Source organism: Plecotus auritus (assembly GCF_963455305.1).
Source record: "Plecotus auritus genome assembly, chromosome: 9".
NCBI classification, from domain to species: domain Eukaryota; kingdom Metazoa; phylum Chordata; class Mammalia; order Chiroptera; family Vespertilionidae; genus Plecotus; species Plecotus auritus.
Genome location: NC_137783.1, coordinates 117,787,235 through 117,805,789, shown reverse-complemented (window position 1 = coordinate 117,805,789; position 18,555 = coordinate 117,787,235). Strand labels below are relative to the sequence as shown.

General features: G+C 36.2%; 1 protein-coding gene across 8 annotated transcripts in view; it reads left to right on the top strand.

The window, feature by feature from the left end:
- SBF2 (SET binding factor 2) overlaps nucleotides 1–18,555 on the top strand; it is a 399,474-nt gene that overhangs the window by 67,419 nt on the left and 313,500 nt on the right. The window lies entirely within an intron of this gene.

Below are 18,555 nucleotides of genomic sequence, written 5' to 3'. Positions count from 1 at the left end.
ACTATTAAAGCTTCTAAGCCCTGTTTAAGCATCCTTTCAGTGATGACTGAAAGGAGAAATTTTTGTTGCTGGACGATTTTGAACTTTTTAAAAAAATATGTTTTTATTGATTTTTAGAGAGAGAGAGAGGGAGAGGAATAGAGAGATAGAAACATCAATGATGAGAGAGAATCATTGATCAGCTGCCTCCTGCACTCCCCCTACTGGGGATGGAGCCCACAACCTGGGCATGTGCCCTGACCAGGAATCGAATCATGACCTCCTGGTTCATGGATCAACGCTCAACTGCTGAGCCACACTGGCTGGGCCCTTTTTGAACTTTTTGTGAGTTCCTACCTTCTCTCACATCAAAGCATGGAGGGATATAAACTACAACAGTTTGACAATTTGAACAGTGAACCACCTTCATAAGTTTCAAGAACAGCAGACATTATTGGGGTAGAGAGATATGATTTGATACTAGATGTTTTTAAAAATATATTTTTATTGTTTTCAGAGAGGACGGGAGAGGGAGAGAGAGATAGAAACATCAATGATGAGAGAGAATCATTGATAGGCTGCCTCCTGCACGCCCTGCACTGGGGATCAAGCCCATACATAACTCAGGCATATGCCCTGACGGGGAATCGAAACCTGACCTCCTGGTTCATAGATCGAAGCTCAACCACTGAGCAACGCCAGCCGGGCTGGCACTAGCTATTTAGCTATGATTGACAAGGGATGATTGTTGTGTTTTGAAATTCTAGGGAATAGATGGGGTGATGTTTCTCCAGTAGTGAGGGAGGGACAGTTATTGATTTTGCTATTTAGTAAATGTTTTTTTCTTTGTATGACAGATGCTCCTGTGTTCAAGTGCTGTCAGTGGCTCTTTAGTAACAAGTAGAGTTATACGCTGCTAATTGATAGAATGGAGGTGATAATAAGTAGACAGAATTTTTCCTCACCTGACATTTTCCTAGATGACTTCTTGGCTGATTCTTAGCAAAGCATTTCAAGGTTTTTTTGGGCTAGATTTTATTTAGTAATAAAGGGTAAAGGGGGCCAAATATATGGTGATGAAAGATGACTGGTCTTTGGATGGTGGGCACACAATGCAATATACAGATAATGTATCATAGAAATGTACACTGAAACCTATATGATCTTATTAACCAATGTCACCCCAATAAATTAACAAAAAATATTTGAGCTGCTGGATTACATTAGAAATTTCTTTTTTCTTTTTCTGTAATTGATAGCAGTTCTAATCCTCTAATGTCCACTGTGCTGTGTCAAGTAAAAAATTAATTTAACTAACATCTGTCAAAATTCATTTAAAAACAATAGAATCATTAACTTAATTTTTCATTGTGTTTTTATTATTTATTTCTGTGGGCTATACTTTGTATAGTAGGGACATAACAACTGTTCTTCATATGAACAGCAATAATTTGAATAACTGTGAAATACTGTGTAACTAGAATAACTCCTATAGCTTCAAGACCAGAAATAAGCCTAATAAAATCTTAGACTAATTGAAGGTGATCTGGCTTGGACCCTAAATGGTTTGTTGATTGCAGGGTGGTAGTGGCCCTTTTGTGATGATTTACAGAGGGAAAAAAAATCTTACCCTTTCCAAGGTAGTAGAACAACTTATAGTATATAATATTAATGTTAATATTTAACAGTTGTATAGGATTGGTAGACTGTGATGAACTTACATAAATTAGATGATACATGGTAGTGCATCTAATTTACAGATAAGTAAATTAAAGATCAGGGAGTTGAAACAATTTTATTAGGATCTAACAGCTGAGATGCAGCAGAGTTAGGATTCAACCCAGGTCTTTTGACTCTTAGTGTGAGCTAAGATCTGAGAATGTTCTGAAAGTGACACTTTAAACTGGTTAGCATTTGTATTTTAGTATAAATGTAGGATTTGAAAACAGGGTTCTATGATTTGGAAGAACTTAGGTTTAGAAATGTTAAAAGAATGTTGCGTATTAGATGGATACCAACCTCACTTATTTTATCTGAGGACGTGTCTGTGTTCAGAGCACAATATTATATTGAAATTATTTTCTATTTCTACCTCTTCTTCTCAGACAGCATATATTTGATTTGTTTAAAGTCTAAAGGAAAGATAATTGTGTTCAGTCTGATGACTAAACTTTATGACTAGTAGGAAAGGATGTTAGGCATTCAGTCCCTAAAAAGTCAAATCCCAAATTTAATTTAGAGGATGCTGAATTTATTCTTTGGGCTTTTATGTAAAGAAATTGCCTTCTTTTTCTTTTCTTCCATTGGGAAATGCTGAACTTTAATTTGGATGGATTTTAAAAATAAAAATATGAAAATAAGCTAAACCAAACATAATGACTACTTTTTCAATTCTGGGATATTTTTATCTTTTTCTTGTGTTTTTTAAGCATACAAGGAAACCACAGACAGTCATATAAATAAAGTTTCAGTTAATTTTAGTGACAATATTTCAAAGAAAATTTAAGAATTGTTTTGCAGAGGCATTCTATGGCTAACAATCTATTTTGGACTATGGAAACAAATGTTTTTATTGGCTAGCTTTTGTTTTTTATTTTTTAAATACATTTTTATTGATTTCAGAGAGAGAGAGAGAGAAACATCAGTAATGAGAGAGAATCATTGATCGACTGCCTCTTGCATGCCCCTACTGGAGATCAAGCCCACAACCCGGGAATGTGCTCTTGATCGGAATCGAACCCAGGACCTTTCAGTTCACAGGCCGATGCTCTGTCTACTGAGCCAAATCAGCTAGGGCTTGGCTAGCTTTTGGATATCAGCAAACGAGTGTTGTTTTGGCACTAGCTTTTTTTATTTTTAAAGATGCCCTAATTTTTTTAATATTATAATTCAGAAAATGTGCCATATTTTTACTAGGGACTGTCTGCACTGGGACATTTGTAGATCTGTCTAATTGTTTTCTTTTAATCCTCACCTGAGGATATTTTTTTCATTGATTTTTCAGACAGAATGGAAGGGAAGGAGGAGGGGTGGGAGAGAGAGAAACATCAATGTGTGAGAGATATCGATTGGTTGCCTCCCATATGCACCCAGACTAGGGCTGGGGATCAAACCTGCAACTGAGGTATGTGCTCTTTTTTTTTAAAAAAAATATATTTTATTGATTTTTTACAGAGAGGAAGGGAGAGGGATAGAGAGTCAGAAGCATTGATGAGAGAGAAACACCAATCAGCTGCCTCCTGCACACTCCTTACTGGGTATGTGCCCGCAACCAAGGTACATGCCCTTGACCAGAATCGAACCTGGGGCCCTTGAGTCCGCAGGCTGACGCTGTATCCACTGAGCCAAACCAGTCAGGGCTGAGGTATGTGCTCTTGACTGGGAATTGAACCCACGACCCTTTGGTCTGTAGGCCCACACTCTAACCACTGAGCAAAACTCACCAGGGCTGTCTAATTTCTTTTTAGAAGGCTAAGGTACTACGTTAAAAAAATGCTGTGACTTGAATAAAAGAGGAATAAACATTTAGTTAGAGTTTCTAAATTTGAGGTTCTTAAGAAATTAGTTTCATTATTTAAATTATAGAATAGTGATTTGACTACCTTCAATATGAATCCATTTTTCTGTAGTTTTAAGTATAGATTGCAGAGAAGAGGGGGAAAATCTTGTATTAAACGTTTTGCAGTTGTAACATAGTAGGAGTAGCCTTAGTATAGGAGGCTGTTTGTGGGCAGAGAAGTATAAGTACCATGTATACTTTCATTCTTTAAGCTGTTTAGAATGCATTGAATACAAATGGGATAGTAGTTGTCATTCTGGCCTGGATATAGATACTGTTTGGTCAGGGAACTGAGTGTAGACGGATGGAAGAGACTTTTCTCCCTCTTTGTAGAGGAAAATGCATGAAAGGAGAATGAGAAAGGTAGTAAACATATTGGATAACAGAATCAGAGGCACAAATATTTTAAATGGTTGGAATTATAGGCCCTTTATTGAGAAGATGAAATATAATAGGTAAAAACATTAGTTCTTGCACGTGAGTATAATAAGTCAGCTGTGTAAGTAATCATTTAGAATAAAGATAGACGGGATAATTTGCCAGCTAGAGAGATTTGAGAAATACAAGAATACAGCTAAAAGTAAAAAATATATACTTATAAAAGATACTTAGGTAGCATCTAAACCCTCTGTGCTGAGGTAGGGCACTTGTTGATGAATTCAATTTTAAAGATGGTGTAAAGGATATGTGGAAGGATTCTTGATTTTGTGTAGCGTTGAGGCTGAAAACATAAGAATACTGCTATGAAGTATGAAGGCATGGCTTTTAAAATATACTAAGGACTACAAAAAGGAATTTTGAGTTCTGTTCACAACAAAGCAAGTGGATATAAATGGGGTTTAAGCTGGAAAGTGGTGATTTGAGCTCACATTTTAGTTTCCGACTTCCAGACAATTGTCTCTTTGAAGTAATAAAACCACATGGCAGGTTGGAATCTGATGAGTGAGTCTACAGGACACTTTTGAGACAGTAGATTCTCTTACGTCTCTGAGGTGGAGGATAGTCAATCTTGGTGTTATTTTTCTCACATTCCTCCGTGCTCACCAAAATGGTTTGTTCTTGTATACTAGACTTTCAGTTACTTACAATTGTGCTTATTTTACTAGTGCATCGGTAGCCTCAGTTACGCTACAGAATCTTTCACCTCCCCTGTCTCCATGTTCTGCTACTTCAGTACTACTCTCAGAACCTCCTTAGACAAGGTTTTCTTGCCATGCTGGGGTTCTGCTAAACCTGGTGCTTTGGGGCCATAGAGCACTTCCTGAGGAAGATGTAGAAACTACTCAGGTCTAACCTAGCACAAAGTCATGTTATTTGCAAATAGCCTGGTCCTATTACCACATGGAATATTGCTACTCATCTCTCATGTAATTTACTTATCAGAATGCTTTTGAGAGTGAAAAGTCGTATATTGGAAAATACACATAAACTGAAACTATTTTGAACAAACTGATTTGTTGGTTACTTATAGATATGCATGTATAAGGTTATTCATGGCAGAAGATTGGAAACTACCTAAATGTCCATCAGTAGGAGACTGATTGGATTAGTGGTACCACATTTACTCATCAGAATATAATGCAACTTTTAAAAGGTATGAGATAGAAGGTGTACAAATGGCTAACAAACACATAAATGATGCTAACATCACTAATCTTTAGGAAAATGCAAATCACAACCACAGTGAGATATCACTTTACACCTATTGTGATGACTACCATTAAAAACAACAGAAAATAGCAAGTGTTGCAAACATATGGAAAAATTAAAATCCTTGTGCACTGTTGCTGGAAATATAAAATTGTGGAGATGCAATGGAAAACTGTATGGTGCTTCCTCAAAAAGTTGAACTTATAATTATTATATGATCCAGTAATTTCACATGTGAGTATACACCCAAAAGAACTGAAAGTAGGGTCTTGAACTAGATATTTGTACATATAGCCCTAGTAGCATTAACTACAATAGGCCAAAGGTGGAAGCAACCCAAGTATCCATTGACAGATGATTGGATAAACAGATGGTGGTATATACACATAATGAAATTTTATTCAGTCTTTAAAAAGAAGGAAATTCTGACATGTACTACAACATGGATAAATCTTGAGGACATTATGCTAATTGAAATAAGCCAGTTACTAAAAGACAAATACTGCATAATTCCATTTATGTGAAGTCCCTGGAATAGTAAAATTCAGAGACAGACAGTAGTCAAATTTCTAGGCTCCTAGTGCTTGACCAGGGGTCGAGGAGGGAGGCATGAGGAGTTGTGTAATGGATACAGATTTTCAGTTTTGCAAGAGGAAAGATTTCTGGAGATTGATTGCAGAAAAATGTGAATGTATTTAACACTACTGAACTGTACACTTTTTTTTTTAATATATATTTTATTGGTTTTTTACAGACAGGAAGGGAGAGGGATAGAGAGTTAGAAACATTGATGAGAGAGAAACATCAATCAGCTGCCTCCCGCACACTCCCCACTGGGGATATGCCCGCAACCAAGGTACATGCCCTTGACCGGAATCGAACCTGGGACCCTTCAGTCCGCAGGCCGACGCTCCATCCACCGAGCCAAACAGGCCAGGGCTGTACACTTAAAAATGGTTAAGATAATAAATTTTATGTTATGTATATTTCATTACTAAAATATTTTTGAGAAGTATGAAATAGAGCTTTATGCAGTGACATGAACAAATCTCTAAGACATATTGTATAGCAAATAGCCAAACAATTTGAACAAGAAAGAACAAAGTTGGAGGACTTGCACTCCCTGGTATAAAGACCTACTTATTATAAAGCTCAATATGCAAGACAGTGTGGCATTTACTTAAGGATAGACATGTAGATCCATGCAAAAGTATAGAAGCAAACCACATCTATGATAAGTTGATTTTCAGTAGGGTTGCTAAGGCAATTCAGTTGTGGAAAAGATAGGGTTTTCAATAAATGGTGCCAGGACAACTGAATATCCATTTGGAAAAAATTAGCCTTGACCTTAACTTACACCATACATTAAAATTAATCTGAGATGGATTATAGACTAAATGTGGAAACTAAAATGATAAAGATTTTAAAAGAAAACTTAGGAGAACATCTATGTGACCTTTAGTTAAGCCAAAAGCACGACTGAATAAAGGTTTCCTGGAATACTTGAAAACTCTTGAAAAATAGTGCATCACCATGCAAAAAGGGTGGATAGTCAGATAGCAAGAAGTCCCATTTTGTTTCATAGATTTCACTTGGCTCTGCAGAATCTCTCGATGCTACTTGAGCCCTTTATTTTTTGATACTTAACTTTAGTGAGGAGGAGGACCCTGGAAGAAGTGAGGGGACATGGGAGACTAGCAGCAGTTTCCAGAGGCACTGAGAGCAGAGTTTTCTCAGGTGTTATCTATTCTGCTGAGCCAGGTTTTCCTCTTTAAGCCAGAATTTTGGGTATATTCAAATGTGTGGGGTAGATCTTCATTATTGAAGTTTTTTTTTTTTTTTTTAAATATGTTTCTATTTTTTTTTTTTTTTAAGAGAGAGAGGAAGGGAGAGGGATAAAGAGAGAGAAAAGTTAATGAGAGAAACATCATCAATGCCTCCTGCATGCCTCCCACAGGGGATTGAGCCCGCAACCTGGGCATGTGCCCTGACTGGGAATCGAACCAGTGGCCTCTTGATTTCTGGGTTGACACTCAACTGTTGAGCTACACCAGCTAGGCTATTAAAGTTTTAATTGGTATAGATGGTAGGCAACTTTAGATATAAAAACATTATTATATGTGACAGACTTTGTGAGATTTTAGAAAGAATACTGAACTCTGGGATTTATCTGTATCAGTAAATACACCTGTGTATAGATATATAGATTGAGTATAAAAGGCAACAGCTATTTAGAGAGAGCACCAACTTTCTAGGTTATATAATCTATTTTCAAAGGTATATAAGGAATGATATTTTAATATTATCTATCCTCTCATACCCAAGTTCTTGGTCTAATCAATCAAGGTCTTCGATGATCCAGAAATCCTGATTACTGCATGAAATATGTCCAAATCTTTTTGTTTGAGTTTGTATTGTGCCTTGAGTATTCATGTGCAGCTTTTCCAGTTATGAATATTACTGTGCATTGTCATCTCCGTATAACTTATAAATATGTACCTTTTAAAAAGTGAAGTATTTAGTGGCCTCTAGTGGTACTTATATGTCTATAAAATGTCACTAATATCACCAGTAAACAAAGATTTAGGAGATAGCATTACTAATGTGTATATTTATTAAAGAAAAGCTTTTAATGTTTGAGAATTAAAAGTTTATTAATAAGTTATGAATTTATCAGTGATGTGGCTGTGCCTACTATTATAGCAAATTTTTATCATTACCAGACTCCTTACTTTAAGTAATGCCTTGAAATTATATATGTATGCCTTAATTCAGTGATTCTCAACCTTTCTAATGCCGCGACCCTTTAATACAGTTCCTCATGTTGTGGTGACCCCCAACCATAAAATTATTTTCGTTGCTACTTCATTAACTGTAATTTTGCTACTTCATAACTGTAATCGTAATGTAAATATCTGTGTTTTCCGATGGTCTTAGGCGACCCTGCTAGCTGTTCTCAACCTGTGGGTCGCGACCCACAGGTTGAGAACCGCTGCTATAGAGTGGTTGATAAACAAGATGAGGTAGAAACCCGGATTCTGGTTTTAAATATTTTACTTTCAGACAAGTTTAATGGAGGAAGAGATGTGTTCTGTGTTGAAAAGAAGGCTCTGTGCTCATAATATTTTTCACTCATTTCATCAACTAGAGATTCTTTTAAACTTAATGTGGCCTCTTTAAAATTTCTGGAAAACACTTTTCAATTTTATATGAATATTTATTTATAGTAATATTGTTCTACTTAGGTATCATCTGTAGTGTTAGATCATAGAACAGCCTGTTTGTTGCCTGTTGGTGATAGAGACAACTTTAATCAGAATGATGTGATGCTATTACTAAAAGTGAAGAATTGTTTCTAAACCTGAAAAAGGGACAGAGGTGGAATTCAGAAATTAATAACTTAGATATAGATCATTGGTGATTAAAAATTATAATTAAAGGGCTGGCTTGTGAGTACTTAGGGAAATACAACTTTTTTGGGTAGGTTGCTCATTTTTCCAGACTTTTGCTCTAAAATTTATAGCCATTTAAAAATTTAGCAATGATTTAATACCAGTTCATTCATTTAACAGGTATTTATAGAATGCTTACTGTGTCAAGTACAGAGATGGGTATCGAAGATATGGTGGTGAATCAGCTAAAATCCCTCTCTTAGAATTTAAAGTTCTAGTGGAGAGAGACTGGCACTAACCATAACGAATAAGTAAATTATATGGTACATGTGAAGTGATACATACTATTAAAAAATAATAAAGCAGAGACAGGAACAATGGTGGCCCATAGTTAGTAAATAATCAAGGCAACCAGTTACATATTGCTGCTGGCCGAATAGTCTAAGGAAAGCAAATGAACTAAGTAAAATCGTTTCTATAATTTGCATATTTTTGATATTACAAACATTATAACTAGAACCTTACCAAATAATTAAAAAAACATATATAATATGAAGAATGATGGATATTAGTTTCTTGGCTGATACTAGCCAAGACTTACTCAGACATGACTTATACATGACTGTGATTATAATTATCTGTAATCACATAGGTTACACATTTAATGTATTCCATACAAGGACAAAGAAAAGGGTAGAGAAATGTGGAATCACACATTTACAGCTTGTCATTAAAGCAGATTAAGTACAAGTATAAAAATCCTATGTATTTCTAAGTCCTGTAACTGAGCAATTGCTTAACTGATACAGGACTTTTTAATTTGGGGTTGCAAAGAAAAAGGATGATTCTGTGTTCTTTTTATACCAGGGGCTTTTTTCTCCTAATTATTTCTTAGCATACATAATGCAGTGTTTAAGGATTTATTTTAATACAACTCGTAGACTTGGTTTAATTGTCTAGTTCAGTGGTTGGCAAACCGTGGCTCGTGAGCCACATGCGGCTCGTGAGCCACATGCGGCTCTTTGGCCCCTTGAGTGTGGCTCTTCCACAAAATACCACGGCCTGGGCGAGTCTGTTTTGAAGAAGTGGCGTTAGAAGAAGTTTAAGTTTAAAAAATTTGGCTTTCAAAAGAAATTTCAGTCGCTGTACTGTTGATATTTGGCTCTGTTGACTAATGAGTTTGCTGACCACTGGTCTAGTTTAATGATTTTCTTTTGCTCTTTTTTTTTTCTTTCTTTCTTTCTTCCCTCCTGCTTGATGAAGATTTGTATAAAAAGACTGACTGGTAGTTTGTGATGCAGCCTCTAGTTATTGGTAGAAATTTATCTAAAGGTCTTTCCTATAATGGAGTGTGATGCTCATTTAAAATCTTCACTAATGTACTGATTAAAATGCTATGGAATCTTAGGGTTTGGAAGAAACCTTAAAAGTTCTCTGGTCAAATCCCACTCCCTTTTGGTTATTAAATTAGTTTGTATACAGTACTCTTGCCAAGGGTTCATGTAGTTTTAGCCTATATTGAATACTTCCAGTTATTCATCCTTAAGTATTTTCTTAGTGCCTGTTGGGTACTAGACAATGTGTTGGTTGTCAGGAATACAGTGGTAAATAAGATAGGTGTCTTATTTAGTCTAGTAGCATTTTGATGGTGATGATGGACTTCACCTTCAGAGTCTGATACACACATCCTCCTCAATAGTCTTGTTCTTTTTCACAAGTGTGTAACAACATTAACCTGACCTATTTAGGTTAATATTCCAGTTGTTACTGTACTTGGAAAAACTATGCTTTTTCTCCTTCAAAAGCTTGTTGGCTAAATTTGTATTAAAATATATACCTATTGGTCTTAGTTGGTTTGGTTCAGTGGTTAGAGTGTCGGCCCACAGACTGAAGGATCCCAGGTTCTATTCTGGTCAAGGGCACTAACCTTGATTGCAGGCTTGATCCTGGCCCCGGTAGATTTGCATATGGGAGACAACCAGTCGTGTCTCTCTCACATGGATGCTTCTCTCTCTGTGTTTCTCCCTATCCCTTCCACTCTCTTTAAAAATAAAATCAATGGGAAAAATATCCTCCAGTAAGGATTAACGACACAACAACAACAAATATATATGTGTATACGTACTCAATTTTTTTCAAAAGTTAAAGGTTCTACCATGTTTAGATGTGTCATGAAATTATAAATAAAGAACTCTTAACCTAATAAAGTTATATTTTCTACAACATATGCAGGGCAGAATATGGAATCTTACCATCCTATTTAATTGTATTATGCTCAGGGTGAGAGTCCAGACACATAATCTAGGAAATAACTGAGATGGGGATCTGGTTCCATGTAATACTGGATGTTATACTATGTCAGTGTATGTTTAGGATTTAATTAAATTGCCTTCTGCTTTTCAAAAAGAAACTCCAACTCTGGCAAATCTTTGGACATTATTTTTGGCTAACTCTACATCAGACCCTATTGGAGACTGGAGACTAGTGCCAGCTCTGGCCAGTGGAGCCATGAGCTCTTGCTACTGCTCTGGCAGTCATTTTCAGAGGTGTTAGCTGCAGTGCCACAAGGGTTTGGAAGTATGACAAGGCATTGAATAATGTGAAGTTAATCTAATCCAGGTCACACTAAATTTATATCTGTGGCATGTTTCAGATACCAATAGTGATATATTTTATAATCTCAGGTCACCTTAGCCTTTTGGTTCAGGTAGCTACTTCTTAATATGTGGAGGTTAAGAGTACAGTAATTGACTAAAGTAATTTTTATTGTCAGTTACCAAGCAGATAGAAGAGTCATTTTTTTCCAGATTTAAAACAGAATAGGAGGAGTTGAGGTACAGGTCAGAATGAACTATTCTTCCTTTATGCCCCCCAAGAGGAAGAGAAGATAGTATTTCCCACATCCTGGCACAAAGGGAGTTGGGAATCAAGGGATCCATATTAGGGAACTTCACAGAGGTTTCAGGGCTTTGGATGATTCTCTGGTTTGGAAAAGATTAGGATTGATGAATGCTGAGGGCAAATATGCTGTGATAGCTGAGTGCGGCATTGTGCCACTTGGCTGGGCCATCATTGTGTTGAGATATTGAGACTATTGAGAATCTTATTATTTACCATGGTATACTGTGTAAATAACATCTATGTTTCAGGAAGTAAAAACGGTTCAAGAATACTGTGATTTATATTATGCTGCAGACTTTTTAATTTTGGCCTCTATTTCTGTTTGGTTCTCCCTATATGGTAAAGCCCTTTTAAAGTCTCACTGATACTCATTGGAACCAAAATGGATTAAAGAAAGCACTTAAGGGTCACATAAGTTGTGATTCTGGTAATTGAAGTGAGAGCACCCTACCCTCAAGTGTAATTTCAGAGTTAAAAAACTCACTTTCCTGTAGAATTTATTTCCAGTACTAAAACTTCAAAGCCTTTATGTGTCATTTGAATAGAGAATGTGATTGGTACATTTTAATTTAAAATTTTGCTTATCCAATTAGTGTTTGGCATATATCTGGAAGGAAAAGTTAATGTACAGGCTAGAATGATGGACTAAAGTTAATAAGGAGAACTTTTATGGGGGAATATAAATATTTTATTATAAACATATTCTATTAAATTGGTACTAGAGACTTGCAGTTCATTAATGTTTCATTTGTATGGTTAGCATGAGCTATTGACTTCCTGAAAAGTAGATGCAGTTTTTGGCTGTGGAATTTCAGGATGATGACAGTAAGAGTGGAAAGGGATTAATTAATAGAATTTGTATGACTAATTGAATATGGATTGTACTGTGGGGCTAAAAGTTATCTCACAGATTCAAATTTGGGTGACTGGGAGAGGAGCAGTACCTTGACAGGATAGTAAGAAGGAAATAATTTCAGCTCTGTCCAGTTTGACTCTCCAAATGACTTTAAGGTGTAACATTTAGAAATACATTTTGGTAAGTGATTGAGAGAGAGCATGGACTCCAGAGTAACCTATGACCTTGAGTGAATTATATAAAGACTCTGTGCCTTTTTCATCAATCTAATAGGAAAAAAATATTATAAGAAGCAAATGAATTAATACACATAAAGAGCTTAGAACAGTGCCTGGTACATAGTAATTATTATGTGTTAGCTGTCATTATTGTCATTATTAGGATATGTTTTCTGTGATTTTGGTATAAAAGTGATATATAAAGGATTTTTTTCATTTGGAGCAATCACAGAACACCCCATTTTCTTTCTTCCCCTGTCCTCTGTATCCTCTCAAATTTGTAGAACCAAGATATATAAAATTTGTTGTGCAGTTTTAATTATTAAATTATGTTAGTTTTATTGTTTATTTTAGAGATGTGGGAGGCGGAAAAGGTCTTTGAAAATGTTTTATTACTATAATTACAATTCTTTAAAATATTTTAATTTTTCAATAACTGATTTGTAATTAATTTGTTTTCCATCTGATATACATTATGTTTCTGGTGTACAACATAGTGACTATAGACATTTATATACCTTATGAAGTGACCAACCCATATACAGTTATTTCAATATTATTGATGATATTCATTCCCTATACGTACTTTACTAGTACATCCCTGTGACTATTTTTATAACTGGCAATTTATACTTCTTAAATCCTTTTCACCTTCTTCACCCATTTTCCCAACTCCTCTCCCATCTGGTGACAATCAATTTGTTCTCTCTATGGGTTTGTTTCTGTTTTGTTTATTCATTTATTTTGTTTTTAGATTGCACATATAAGTGAAATTGTATTGTCTTTCTCTGTCTCACTTATTTCACTTAGCATAATACCCATTAGATTCATCCATGTTGTCCCACATGGCAAGATTTCATTCTTTTTTATGGCTGAGTAAAGTTCCTTGTATATATGTGTACTGCATCTTTTTAAATCTATTGATCTATTGATGGACACTTGGGTTGCTTCCATATCTTGGCTATTGTAAGTAATGCTGCAGTGAAGATGGGGGTGCATGCATCAATCTGCATTCCCACCATGAGGGTTCCGTTTTCTTTATGTTCTTATCAACACTTTTTGTTGGTTGATTTATTGATGATAACCATCTTGACGTGTATGAGTGTATCTCATTGTGGTTTTAATTTGCATTTCTCTGATGATTATTGACATGGAGCTTTTTATATGTATGTTGGCCATCTACATGTCTTTTTTGGAGAAATATCTATTTATGGTTTCTGCCCATTTTTAAATCAGATTATTTGTTCTTGGGGGTGTTAAGTTGTGGAGTTTCTTATATACTGTATATGTACCACTTCTTTGGTCAGTCATCCAATGAATGATACTTCAGTTGTTTCCAATCTTGGCTATTGTGAATAATGCTGCAAAGAAAAAAAAGGTACACATGTCTTTACAAATAAGTAGTGCTTTTTAAAAAATATTTTTTATTGATTTCAGAGAGGAAGGGAGAGGGAGAGAGAAAGAGGGAGAAACATCAATGGTGAGAGAGAATCATTGATTGGCTGCCTCATGCACACCCCCACTAGGGATTGAGCCGTAACCCCGGGCATGTGCCCAACCAGGGATCAAACCATGACCTCCTGGTTCATAGGCTGACGCTCAACCACTGAGCCACGCTGGCTGGGCCAAATCAGTAGTTTTTCATTTTTTCAGGTAGATCCCTAGAAGAGGAACTGCTGCGTCATATGATAGCTCTATTCTTCATTTTTTGAGGAGCCTCCATACTGTTTTCCATAAAGGCTGTACCAGTTTGCATTCCCATCAGCAGTGTACAAGGTTTCCCTTTTCTCCATATTCTCTCTAACACTTGTTATTATTGACCATAGCTATTCTAACAGGTGTGAGATGGTATCTCCTTGTCTTGATTTGCATTTCCCATATAACCAGTGAAGTTGAGCATCTTTTAATATGTCTGTCAGCCATCTGTATGTCTTCTAGGAAAAAGTGTCTGTTCAGGTCCTCTGTCCATTTTTTAATTGAATTGCTTGTTCCTTGTTGTTGAGTTGTATGAGTTCTTCATATATTTTTGGATAATATCCCCTTAATGGAGGTATTATTTGCAAATATCTTCTCCCATTTGCTTGTGTGCCTTTTTGTTTTGTTGATAACTTTCTTTTGCTGTGCAGAAGCTTTTTAATTTAATATAGTCCCATTCATTTATTTTTGCTTTTTATTTCCCTGGACTTTGCAGTCAAGTTCACAAAACCCCATCTGAGACCAAGGTCCATAAGTTTAGTACCCATGTTTTCTTCTATGCATTATAATGAGTCATGTATTCAAATCTTTAATTTATTTTGAGTTAGTTTTTGTGTATGGTGTCAGAGAGCAGCCTAGTTTTATTCTTTGGCATGTGGCTTTGCAATTTTCCAACAAGAAGCAGAAAGGCCCTTTTTAAAAGGAGGAAGATGCGGTCACATTTTTAACCCTCTCATCCTTTCCCCTTCTTTCTGCCTAGAATAAGGACACGAAAATAAGGAGACATCCCATAAATGGAGGGATAGAAAATTAGAGCCTTAGTCTTCAATAAAATCACAAAATTGCAACACCAGCACCAAATCACCTACGTCTGGACTTTTTTATGTAATAAGGAAGAAAAATATATTCTAGCCTAATGAATGCTGATGATAACTAATGGAACTAAATTAAAACTCTGTCTTATGGGTCAATGGAAGAATATAATTCACAATAACATGCATAGCCAAGAGTGTAAAGACATACCCTAACACTGAACACCGAAAGCGGAGCTGCTTGAAATTCAGGGGTTAAAGCTGTCTAAGCAAGTCTCTTCCTTGGAACTGAACAAAGCATTAACTAAAATGGCATTGCTTTCTCTTCCATTCAAGAAAGGATATGTGAATGCAGCTGAGAACAACATATTAAGTACCTAAAGGCCTGGTGCACAGATTCGTGCATGGGTGGGGTCCCTCGGCCTGGCCTGCAGGGATTGGGCCGAAACTGGCCCAGTGCTTGGATTTGTGCACCGGTGGGATCCCTTGGCCTGACCTGCAGGGATCGGGCTGAAACTGGCCCAGTGCACGGATTCGTGCACTGGTGGAGTCCCTTGGCCTGGCCTATGACGATTGGGCCAAAACTAGCAGTTGGACATCCCCTGAGGGGTCCCAGATTGCAAAAGGGCACAGGCCTGGCCAAGGGACCCCACCAGTGAACAAATCCGTGCACCGGGCCTCTAGTATGCATATAAGATCTTTGGTTAATCTTTTCCCGCCCTCCCCCTCCCCTCTTCCCTCTGAGATTCATCAGTCTGTTTCATGTTTCCATGCCTGTGCGTTGAGCATCTGCCCCCTGGTGGTCAGTGCACATCATAGCTACTGGTCGAACTAACAGTTGGAGACTTAGCATATTAGCCTTTTATATATATAGATACTTAAATACAGGGTAGGGCAAAAAATAGGTTTATAGTTGTTCATATGGAAATATATAATAATAATAATACAAGAATAAACTCTGCGTTTTGCATACTTACAACTGTAAACCTATTTTTGCCCCACCCTATATTTTGGATATTAACCCCTTATCAGATGTATCATTGGTGAATATCTTCTCCCATTCAGTAGGTTGTCTTTTTGTTTTGTTGATGGTTTCTTTTGCTGTGCAAAAACTTTTTAGTTTGATTTAGTACCATTTGTTTATTTTTTCTTTTGTTTCCCTTGCCTGATGATCTTTTTAATTCTCTTAAAATTGAAAATCTTTATTTCTTTTGTCATCCTCATCTGAACACTGTTTTAGCTCAATTAATTTCAAAGCTCTGATGTCAGATTTTATTCTTCTACTAGACCTCACTCTATGACATTAGCATTGTCCTTCAATGAATTTATCTGGTTCTTTGGATTCTCCTACACAGTTTTGCTTACATCTACCCTCATATACTTTCTAATATTCTCGTGGAACCTATAGGAAGCAGTTTGCTTTCTCAGAGAAACCAAAACTAGCCTAAAGGCCTATCTGGAAAGACTGTCTTTCAGAAATTACAGATGAAAGGGACAGTGGGAGGAAAGCTTTTAGACTGGAGGAAGCCCCATATATAAACAGGACTGTCCCTAGTTATTCTTAGATCTGTGGAAATCACATGGTCTTGGATTTCCTTCTCTCTGATTTCCCTCTACCCACCAGTTTAAACAAGCAATGCATACCCATTCTTGTCAATTTCTCATAAATGTTTAATGAGCCTGTCTGTTTAATTGCATATCAGAAAAGTGTTTAGAATTTGGAGAGGGCCTGGCAATTTGGTACTGATAATTAAGTCCAAAATTTATTTTATTTATTTTTTTTTAAAAAAGAGTAATCATATATAGTGGAAACTACTCAGCCATACAAAGATGAAATATTGCCATTTGCAGCAACATGGATGGATCTTGAGTATGATGCTAAGTGAAATAAGTCAGATGAAAAATGACAAGAACCATATGATTTTACTCATATGTGCTACATAAAACAAAAAACAACAAACAAACAAACTCATAGACACAGAGAACAGTATGGTGGTTACCAGAGGGGAAAGGGGATGGGGGAAAATAAAGAGAATAAAGGTGGTCAAATATATGATGATGAAAGGAGACTAGACTTTAGGTGGTGAACACACAATGGTATATACAGATGATGGATTATAAAGTTTTACTCCTGAAACTTAGATAATATTATTAACCAGTATTACTCCAATAAATTTAAATAGAAAATATGAAAAAAAGAGCTTTCTCAGAAGTGCTCCTAATGACTTCCATTTGTATCTCTTTAGCCAGAACTAGTATATAACTATACCCGACTAAAAGAGATAGAAAAAAATTTAGTGGGCTTTTTGTTTGTTTGTTTGTTTTTGAGCTGGGGATATTGCCATCCCCAATAAAATCTCCAAGTAGGGGAAAAAAGGAAAAATAGATATTGGGTGGGCAGCTAGGAGTCTCTGCTACATTCTCCAATATAGAAGGCAGCCTTCAGGTGGTCCTCCTGGGACTAATCATTGTGGCCAGGAAAATTAGGATTGGTTTCTCTTGAAGTTCTGGCTTTGCAAGTCATAAAGAACTGCTTTGGCTTTTTTTTTTTAAAGAAGAGATAGTGTAACATGCAAGCACTATGAAGCTTCATGCCATGTTCATTAGTAGAGTTATTTAGCATGTTGTGGAAAGAATGCATAACTCTGGATATGCCCATGTATGTGGGAGCCAGAAAAAAAGATTGAAAATTGCTGTCTTCAAGTAACCTAATATCATTTCTAATTCAAAATATTTTACCTTTCTAAACATGATGCTGTCTTTCATTATATGGTCTATATCAAATGTATTTTTTGACATTTATTTAATTAATTTATTTTTAATTTAAATTCTTTATTGTTTAAGGTGTTACATATGTCTCCCTTTTCCCCCATTGACCTCTTCCTGGCTGCTCCCACCCCCCAGCACATGCCCTCACTCTCCCTACAATGTCTTTGTCCATTAGATATGCTTATATGCATGCATACAAGTCCTTTGGTTGATCTCTTAACTCCCCTGCCCCTCCGCCTTCACTCTAAATGTATTTCTTAATGTTAGGGATAAGTCACTAGTGTTTATTTAGTAGCTTTGAGTATGGAGCCAATGTTTGCCTTCTCCTCTCCCCACCCCAAAGTGTCATAAGAGAAGAAATCCTTTGTGTTCCCAATGTGTGACGTGTATGAGGTACTAAATAAATATTTGGTGAATAAATGATTGAAGGAACAAGAATGATGGCATTCTGTTTCACTTTGAATACTCCCAGACTTTATGCATTCACTTTACCAACGTTTATACATGTCTAGAGAGGCAACATAATAGAATAGAAATAATGACTTTGAAGCCATTTGAACAACTTCTTTAGATCTCCTACTATGTGTCAGGTACTGTGTTAGATGCTGCAGTAGGAAAACAAGTGTATTATCTCAATGAAAGAGGGAAACAAGCCTAGAATACTTTAATTATTGAACTTACTGTGGTAAGTGCCATATGTGTACACTAGATTCTAAAGGTGAAT